At 40.9% G+C, this 10,603-nt stretch overlaps 1 long non-coding RNA gene across 1 annotated transcript; it reads left to right on the plus strand.

Moving 5' to 3' along the window:
- Positions 1-2,937: 2,937 nt before the first annotated feature.
- Positions 2,938-10,167, plus strand: LOC140531106 (uncharacterized). The gene is made up of 3 exons (XR_011976280.1): positions 2,938-5,947; positions 8,690-8,763; positions 9,608-10,167. It is a non-coding gene; the product is annotated as an uncharacterized lncRNA (long non-coding RNA).
- Positions 10,168-10,603: the final 436 nt, after the last annotated feature.

Raw genomic sequence — 10,603 nt, forward strand, 5'->3', positions numbered from 1 at the left:
TTTCTGTTACTGTATACAGTGTTTTCTTGGTTTGGCTCATTATACTCTTCATTATTTTGTGCAAGTCTTTCTAAACTCATCATTGAGCTCATCATTTCTTATAGCACAGTAGTATTCCATCACAACTATATATCACAACTTGTTCAGTCAATTGAAAATATAGCCCCCTATAGCTTTTGTTATCCACCACTCCTTGGTGAGGGGCAGTGAGGTGATGCTGCAGTGAATACAGGGCAAGGCCTGGAGTCAGGAAGATCTGAGTTGCAATCTTGTCTCAGACACTTACTAGCTTTATGACCCTGGGCAGGTCATTCAACTCTGCTCTCCTCAGTTTCCTCATCTGTAAAATGAGCTCAAGAAAAAAAATGGCAATCCATCCAGTGTCTTTACTGAGAAAACCCCAAATGGGATCAGGACACAACTGAAAATGACTGAACAACAGCATTCTCTGCTTGATAGAAAGTATAGACCTCTGTTTCTGCATCTACCATATATCGGCTGTATGACTTTGGACAAGTTACTCAACCTTCTTGGAGAGAGTTGCTCCAAACAATTCTCTCAGACTCTAAGTTGCAAAGCAGATGTGGATCTTCAATGACAGAGGGAATTTCCTCTTGGGGAATCACAGGTCACAGGTCTCCCTCCTCCCCCTCTCCCCTACTCATCTTCTCATTCTGTTTGCCTGTGGCCCAGTCTAATTTCCCTTACCACACCAAGCTTCTTGAAGGACAGAGGAGCATCTTATGGAGCTTGGTGTATCCTGTAGAATGGAACACTAGAAATTAGAATTCCTAGTTGCCTTCAAAGCTTAGCCCAGAGACTACTTCCCTCATGAGGCTTTTTCTAACCTCCCCAGATGCTAAACTCCCCCATTTTTCCAATTTATATAGCATTTATTTTTCCCAATTACATGTAAACACAATTTTTAATGCTCATTTTTAAAAATTTTGAGTTCCAAAATTTCCCTCTCTTTTCCTCCCTTCCCTCTTCCTAAGACAATAAGCAATTTGATATAGGTTATATATGTGCAATCATGTGAAAAAAGAAACAGACCAAAAAAAAAAAAGATGAAAAAAGAGAAAGTGAAAAATAGTGTGCTTCATTTGATCCGCATTCAGCATTCATCAACTCTTTCTTTGGCCATGAATAGCATTTTTGATCGAGTCCTTTGGCATTGTCTTGGAACATTATATTGCTGAGAATAGCTAAGTCATTCAGGGAAGATCATCCTTCATTATTGCTGTCAATATGTACAATGTTCTCCAGTGGTATTCCCTCCCCCCAAATTATTTCACGTTTATTTCACATATGCTTATTTTATGTGTATATGTATATACAAACTGCCTCCCCCATTGAGTATAAGCTCCTTGAGGGCAGGGACAATTTCATCATTTTTTGAATCCCTACTGCCTACCTAGTCATATCTTTCAAGACACCTGTACTGACAAATAAAGTCATTGCTAGAAATGTTTTTTGCCTGGAGCAAAGTTGAGGGAGGGTGTGGCTGGGCATGGAAGCCTATCTTACTTGGGTATAATTGTGCTAAGGGGGATGGTGATCTCTCCCTCATTTCTTCAGGAGCTTGGTGAAAGATGGGCCACAGAGATAGACTCTAGCAGCACAGGGTGATGATGATTGTGAGGTGAGGGTCAAGGATGAGTGATCGTTTCAGAAAGGAAGAGTGCCGTCACCAAGTCAGGAACCTGAGGCTTTGCCGCATCTGTCCCATATTGGTTATGATTCCATTAATTGTCTTTTAAAATTTTAGACTAGACCCCTTCCTCTTAGGGAGCCAACATTTTACGAAGAGGTATTAGGTATAGCAGAGAGAAGACTGAAAGGTTTAAATCTTGCCTCTGACACTGATTAACTTTGTGACCATGAACAATTCACCTTACTTCTCTGAACTTCAGTCTCCTCATCTATAAAATGGGTATAATAATATCTAACACTTGTCTCCGATGTTTGTTAAGAGGGTCAAATGCCATGATGTATATAAAACATTCTTAAATCTTAAAGCATTATTTATATATACTTAATGCACACACACATCAGCTATTGTGTATGTGTTCATCCTTCATTTCCGAAGAAGACCATGCCATCAGAGAAATAATGACATGACTTGCACTTGACTTTATTTTGAGTGAGTGAGGGCTGTGCAGGTCACCAACCTCACTTCTCCTCCAGAGCCATCTGAATCCAGTAACCAGATATTCATCAGGATGACTGGAGATGACCCAGGATGAAGCAATTGGGGTTAAGTGACTTGCCCAAGGTCACACAGCTAGTGAGTGTCAAGGGTCTGAGGTGAGATTTGAACTCAGGTCCTCCTGACTCCTGCACTGGTGCTCTATCCACTACACCACCTAGCTGCCCCTATCAGCTATTATTACTTTGCCTTTTAGCTAGCATGATATAGCCCTTTAATGTTTGTAAAGCATTTGACATAGATTCTCATTTGAGCGTCATAACAAAACTCTGAGGTGGGTACGATGATTATATTATCATTCCCATTTAATAGATGATGAAACTGAAGATTCCCAGGCAATGTTCCAGGCCAAGTCTCTCCAGGTTCAGTCCTCTTCCTCTTAATACCTGCTATGTCAAAGTCAAATAGAAACAGGGGTCACTAAACCTTACCTAAAGATCCCTGCACCTCCATATTGACTTAGAAAACCACACATTAACATTATCTAAATTTGATTGTGTTTTTATCTATTTTGTTTAATATTTTCCAACTAAATTTTAATCTGGTTCAGCCAAACTCAGGAATACTGTGGGCTGTGGACCAGCTTATTAAGATCTCTGCTATACCATATAACCACTCTATGGGGCACCTCTTTCATGAGCAACGTCATAATGGCTTGGGTGATGTTGGAGACCTTGATATTGGTCCATGTTCTATCTGTGCTCCTGCCCTGAGAAGTGACCAGAAGAAGTCAGTTAATCTCTTGAAGACTCAATTTCTTAAATCATATAGTAAAGATAGGGTCATGAAGAGCCAGACATGACTGAAAACAACTAAACACCAAAATATTTACACCATCTGCTTCCCAGATACTAAGGATGTTGTGAGGAGAAAATGAGGGAATGGATGATAAGGCATTTTGTTAACCCTAAAAAGTTATTCACTAATAATAATGAACATGTCATGCAGTATTTCAAATTCTGCATAGCGCTCTTCTCTCCCAGCTCTGACCTTGAGTTTTGGGAATTTTCCCCTCTGCTGCAGGAGCTCTTCGCCCTAGAGACGCCTCTCCTTGGACAGTTCCCCCTCCCTCCCTCCCGGAACCTCCACAGAAGGAATGCCCAGGTGAGCCAAACTCCCTTCTCTCCTGGGGCTCCCTTCTCTGTGCTTTCCCGCATCACTCATTTGTTGACCCTCTTTTTCACATCCTCCCTTTCAGTTCCTTTTGACAGACTGTCTTACTCAGTTAGAATAGAAGCACCTTGAGGGTAGAGGTTGTCTTTCTTCCCGCAGGGTTTGCATCTTCAGCATTTAACACAGAGTCCGCCACATAAGAAGCGCTTGGACCCTTTATCAGTCTCTTTCTTTGTTGCATTTCTCCATTTTGAATCTCAACTCAGGTTAATGCACTCAAGTTATTATCCTATTTTGTCATGTGAAGAAAGAGGCTCCCAGAGATCAAGGGACTTGCCCAAAGCTGCAGAACTCTGAAGGCGAGCACGGATCTCCCTGACTCCAACTTGTTCAACTGCACCCACATGGACTGTCCGCTATTTCTAGAACTACGCGCAGCAAGTGTTTTTGCTGACTCTATTTGCTTCTTGTTCTGTCATGTTTGACTCTCTGTAACCCCGTTTTGTATTTTCTTGGCAAAGTTACTGGAGTGGTTTGTCATGTCCCGCTCTAGTTCGTTTTCCAGATGAGGAAACGGAGGCAAACAGGGTAAAGTGAGTTGCTTAGGGTCACCTACCTAGTAAGTGTCTGAAGCAGGATTTGTCTTTGGATTTTGCGCTCTATCCACTGAGGTACCTGACTCTATCCAGCTGCTCTTTAGGCTTTTATCCAGGTCAAAGAAGCACATAGCACTTGTTCATGATTAAAGAACATGATTAATGTGGTACTATAAGACAGACAAAAGCTGCTGCTACCTTAGGAGCAAGGATGAGACCTGGGACTTCATTGGCTGAGCAAACTCCCTGGTAAGGAGCTTCTTTCTCCCCATGCTATTGAGTACCTTCTCTGTAACTTACAGACTTAGACCTAGAACGTTGGGAGATTAAGTGGCTCCCCTAGACCTGACCCTCTTGCCTGGGATCTCACAGCCATTTGCTTCAAGAGCAGGGCATTGGCCAGGTCTTCCTGGCTCTCAGGGTGGTTCTACTAGCTGCTCCAAACTGTTTCTCACTATTATCTCATGTGATAAAGTGTCCCCATAGGATTAGATGTCCAGGAACAGAGGTGTTCAATGGAAAAATTCTCTAAGCTTCCCTGGTGAGTTTCTCTGTTTAAATCTGAGGCATGACCCAGAAATTTATGGGTATGTGTCCCATGCCAGGGGATATAGGAGGAAGAGATCTTTAACCTGCTTTCTTCACTGTCCCATATCAGATTGGGTGTGGTCAGGGATACAGATAGAAGCACAGAGCTAAATATCACTGTTTATTAAGCAATCTTTGTATGGGACTTGGAGAGCTGCTCTAGAACATACTAGTTTGCATAGTTTTATGAAAGGTGCAGTAGAATTTAGGGAAGCAAGTACCATGCTCTCTGTTGCCAGTTGTTACTTTCTCTGCTACGGCTTACTCATGTCCAACTCTCCATGACCCCATTTGGGTTTTTTGAGATACTGCAGTGGTTTGCCATTTCCTTCTCCAGCTCATTTTATAGATGAGGAGACTGAGGCAAACAGGGTTAAGCGATTTGCCCCGGGTCACACAGCTAGTAAGTTGTCTGAGGCTGAATTTGAATTCAGGTCTCCCTGACTCTAGGCCCCAGAGCTCTATTCTCTGTACCACCTAGCTACCCCTTGGACAGGGGTCAGTCAGGGAAGGAGGTAAAGAGGAGTATTCCAGGCACTGGAAACACTGTACAAAGACACAGTGGCTGGAGAGAGTCAGTTGTGTACAGGAAATAACTGGAAGACCAGTGTCACTGGGACAGACAGTATGGGAAGGAATGAAGTAAGACTGGAAAGAGGGGGCAGGGTCAATTTTATGGACCCAAGATCTTTCTGGAGTTCTTTAAAGACACATTTCTGAGATAAAGATAATTTTAAAAATTATTCCAACTAATTCTGTCCATAAACCAAGATCACTAAATAAATATTCAATATCTTATTTTTCATTTTTTTCTTCTTCTGTGTAGGACAGTCCCAGCATCTGAAAAGCCACTTGTTGCAGAGGGTACGGCAAGTGAGATTTTAGAATGGTATAACGGAAATGCCCCAACAGACTTGAAAACAGAAGGCCTGGATTCAAGTCTTCGAACTGCATTTATTAAGTAGTTACTTTGGGTAAACCCGGTTCAGTTGAACACACACACACATACACACACACACATGTCAGTGATTTGAGGAAGCTAAACAAATTCATGTGTTAATGAATATGATTTTTAGCTTTCATTATTAGAAGCATGGTGTATTGAAAAATGGAAATTATTGGCCTGTCATAGTGTGCCCTGGTCAGACCACACCTAGAGTATTGTGTGTCGTTCCGGGCATCACCTTTAAGGTAGCACAATAACAAGTTGAATCAAGTCTGGAAAAGAATGACTAATAAGTTCAGTGAGACAAGTTTTTCTTTTCTTTTTTCTTTTTTTTTTCAAGAGGTTTATTTGAGGCTTGTGCAAAGGTACAAAGATGAAGAATGGAACGTCATTTGGGAGAAACAGACAAGGTCATTTTGGCTAAATCTCAGAGTGCAGGAAGGGAAAAAATGTTCCTGGAGATGGATAAGATAGCTGGGGGCCATGTTGTGAAGGGTAAGTCCTTGGATTCCCTCTTGCCTATTTCAAACATGGCCAGGATCCTCCTCTCTGCCTCTGTGTTGTTCTTGTTGCCTCATTTCAATTGTCCACCTCTTCATGACCCCAATTGGGGTTTTCTTGGCAGAGATACTTAAGTGGTTTGCCATTTCCTTCTCCAGTTCATTTTACAATTGAGGAAACTGAAGCAAGCAGGGTTAAGTGACTTGCCCAGGGTCACATAGCTAGTAATATCTGTGGTTGGATTTGAACTCATGAAGATGAATCTTCATGATTCCAAGCTCAGTGCTCTATTTACTATACCATCTGTACAAGGATTGAATGAATGTTTAGACTGGAAAAGAAGACTTTGAGGGATCAGAGGATGGGGGGAAGGTGGGGCCTTTAAAAATTTTAAGACTGTCAGGTAAAAGAGACATTAGATTTATTTTGCAGAGATCAAAAGGCAGAACAGGGACAGGTTAGAGTGGCAGAAAAGTAGACATCTGTTTAGTTTTAGGGAAATCTTCCTAATGATTAGAGCTGTCCAAAGCAGAGTGGGAGTGATCCTTAGTAGGGAGTGAGGTCCTTCTCACTGAAGTAGAAACCAGATAACAAGCTTCAAGAGATGCAAGAGAAAGAGGGTCCTTGCTCAGGAGAAGGTTGGACTAGACCAGGGGTGGGGATCTTGTGACCTCAAGGTCACATATGGCCCTCTAGTTCCTCAAGGGTGGCCCTTTGACTGAATCCCAACTTCACAGAACAAATCCCTTAATAAAAGGATTTGTTCTGTAAAACTTGGATTTAATCAAAAGACCGCACCTGAGGACCTAAGAGACCACATGTGACTTCAAGGCCGCAGGTTCCCTACCCTTGGACTAGACAGTCTCTGTGGTTTTGTCTAATTCTGAGATCACATGAGATTCTATGACTTCCTGAACCTCAGAGCTCTCATTTATGACATGGGTAGAAGTTAGATTTGATCATCTCTGAGCTTCCTTCAGATTTTCAGAGTTTCCATAGGATGTGGGATTTCTGTCTGAAGTGATTGTGAAGGCTGAGATGTCAGAGAAGGACTGAATATCTAAGAAATGTTCAGGAACATTTTCTTGCCACCAGCTCAAGACTGAGACACAGCAGCCCTGTTTCTGAGCTCCTCCAAATTTGCCGAAATGACTTCATGGTAACGGATCTTGCCAAGTGGTTAAGGTTATACGGAATTACAAAGCAGAGCTTTCTAATCAGGGCAGGTTGTAGGAAGGTGAAGCTGTCAGAAAGTGTTGAGGTTCATCTGATTTTCTTCCTTCTTGGTAACTTTCTCTCAATACAACAGCTATAGCTCATTCTACCTCCAACTGCCAGAGCTTCTGGGTCCTCTCCCTGGTTCCTGATCAAACCACCAGGGAAGACTTTTTAAATCAAACAACTTTATTACCTACTTTACCTCCTGCCCCAGAGAAGGCATAAAGATGACAAACATTAGGTACCTGAATGGGAAGGGGATGAAAAGTTATAACCTCTCAAATAAGGAGGTAGCAGAGTTCAGGCTTTTGCTCCTCCATTATAAAGGTGATGATACCTTGAGAGAAACAGGGAAAAACTGAGAAGAGGCAATATGATGAAACTGGGTCAGCTCCTCAAGGTACCTCAGTTCCAGGTAGCTAGGTGTCATCGTGGCTAAAGTGGTAGATTTGGAGTCTGGAAGATTTGGATCTCAATTGTGTCTCATGCATTTACTGTGTGACGTTGGGCAAATTACCTCACTTTCCTCATATGTAAAATGGGGGAAACAAAAGCACCCATCTCCTAGGGTTACTATGGGGATCAAATGAAATAATGTACATAACATGCGAGCACACACACACACATTAGCAAATTCCTCCCCCCCACTATTAGTACCCGTATTACTCTTTACTGAATATCAACATCTGCAATCTCATCAGTTTGAGAGTTCCCTCCCTTAATGCATGTAGCAACCCACCCATACTTACCAATCCTGTGCCACTCTCATCCATGTTCCCCCCCACCAAGAAGAGGTTACTACTGCATTTCCACCGGATGTAGAATACATGTACAGTGGTTTATAAAGTTTTAAAGTGCTGTGTAGATGTGAGCTATTATTCCAAATTTCTTGCCACTCTAATTGTAAGGAAGTTGGTTTATAATAATCAAGCCAAAAATCTCCCTCTTTCCACCGCTTCTACATCTGCCCCAAAAGTTCGTTCTTTCTTCTACAAAATGGAATGTAAGCTTTTCAAAGGCAGGGATGATTTTTATTCTGCAGCACCTAAGACAGACACAAGTTTAATAAATGTTTGCTAATTGATTGACTGACTGATAACAGTCTTTGTGCATTCTTGAAAAGAGATGTCTTGTCTCCGTCCCATAAATCTCTCTCTTCAAGCCAAATAGCCTCAGAGCCTTTGATTGACCTTTGTAATACAAGATCTCTTGGCCCTTCTTCATTCTCCTTCCCCTTTGAATGACCTCCACTTTTTAAAAAAAGGAAAACATTTAAATAATCATAGCTCGTTTTTACATGATTTCCTTTAAAATATCATGGATTATATTGTGTAACTCCAACAGCAGCTAGCAGTAAGTGTTCAATGAAAAAAGTAATTTATTAGGCACCTTTTGTCTAAAAAGCTCTGAGGGAAACAAACATTAAACATAATCCCCTCCCCCACTCCATATTAGTTCAATGAATATTCCTTCCATTAAATCAGACAATTGAGATCTGACATTATTTTCTTCCTTCAGTAAAGGGATTCCGTGGTTCAAGGGATCATCGAACCATTAAAAAAAGAGCGTTGTGAACTCAGTCCAGCATTGAGGTAATTAATTATCCTGTTTCCTCTGGCCCGGCCAGCCGCCCTAACTACCTTTAAGAGTTTTGTAAAACTGTAAGAAGCTACTGTCAGACTGAATAACCGCTGAGGAAATTGCTAGTTTTCATCTCAAAAGAACTCTAGAGATTTTTTCTTTGGCGCTTTACACGGAGCAGAACTGGGAGGAGGCATCTTTTGTACTTTTGTACACAATCTAATTGCTCCTGAAAGCTGGCACTTTTTAATTGGTGAATTCCTTCCACTTTGCCTGCTTCCAAATATATTTAACTCACAGGAGTCTCTCAACAGGCGAAAGCCTCTGTCATATTTTAAACATTTTTTTTCCTTCATAAAGAAGGATGGATTTTTCTGGAATGTCAACATTATGATTGGATTCTCTGGGATAGTCATTTTAGCCAAACCCTTTCTTTGTGCTTCAGAAGAGTAACTCAGCCATTGTCATTTTGAGGATGTCTGGGTCTGGGGCTTTACTTATTATTATTATTTTTAATAGGGCATCTAGAGAGAAACTTCATACATTTCATAGGTTCTACTAAAATGCTAAAAGTGTGGGGGGGAATTCTGTATACTGGTTTATTTCCACATACTCTTCCCAATGCTTTTAGTTTTTATGAAGGTTGTCTGGGTACCGTAATTTGGAAAAAGGTTTCCATATGTTCTTAATTCTTTATGCCTTTTTAGAACAAGTACATTGATGACAGCGAGTGGAAGGGTGGGTAACGATGAAAAGGTGAAAACAGTGGACCACGATTCAGGAGACATGAGTTCTCCTTGGAGTTCTGCCATTGTCTCACTTTTGGACGTTCCCCATGTCTCTTTACCTTTCTAGGTTTCCGTAACATGAAGTCTAGAACGTAGATGACTTCTAAGATTTCCTCAAGGTCTAACAGCCCGTGAGAAATCTCAATAACCCGGCTTATACCACATTCATTGAAGATGTTCTCTGAAGTCTCACTGTGGCATGGAGATGACCAGGGATTTTTGGAGGTTATGCCAATGGAATGCAAGCTTTGGCAAATCTTATCAAGTCAGAAAAGCTGTGGGCACAGGCCCAGTGACAGATTGTGTGTTTTGTTGTCTGAGAATCTGCCTAACTAAATTTGGAGAGTCTCCCAAGGCAAAGAACATTTTGGCCACAGTAATTCATGATACAGTCCGTGGAGGTGTAGAAGAATTGCCACCAGCCTTTTTAGAAAATACCCATACTGATATAATCCCAGAGCCTAGAAGTATTGGAGTATGTTACCTAAATTAGCACTTGGGAATCAAATGGAAGTAAACAATCAACTAAGCTCAGATAAACCTGGTCAATCTGAGTTGGCACACTCACTAAGTAAACATATTGATTTTTAAAATTTTTATTTATTTAATTTTTAATTTATGGAATAAAACAAGCATTTCCATAACAAAGTATAATAAAAAACATAATTGTGCATGAAACTGCACTGAAAATATATTAAGAGTTTTTATTATTGCATTTTTCTTTATATCACCAAAATTTCCTCCAATATGTACCCTAAGACAATATATCCCGTATAACAAGTAATATTTTTTAAAAAGACTAAAATGTCCAAAAATATCTGCAAATATGTACAATGTGCCACACCCACGCATCTCCCATTTCTGCAAAATAATGGAGCGTCTTCTCCTATCTCTTCTTTCCAGTCATGCTTGTTTCAAACTTGGCAACATTTGTGTTTGACTATTTATTGTTCTTTCCCTTTCCATAATTGTGGTTATTGTGTATGTCAGTTCCTTGGCTCTATCTCCCTCTGCATCGGTTCATGTAGATCTTTCTGTGCTTCTCCATATTCATCAATTCTTG

This window comes from Notamacropus eugenii, chromosome 3, assembly GCF_028372415.1.
Source record: "Notamacropus eugenii isolate mMacEug1 chromosome 3, mMacEug1.pri_v2, whole genome shotgun sequence".
NCBI classification, from domain to species: Eukaryota; Metazoa; Chordata; class Mammalia; order Diprotodontia; family Macropodidae; genus Notamacropus; species Notamacropus eugenii.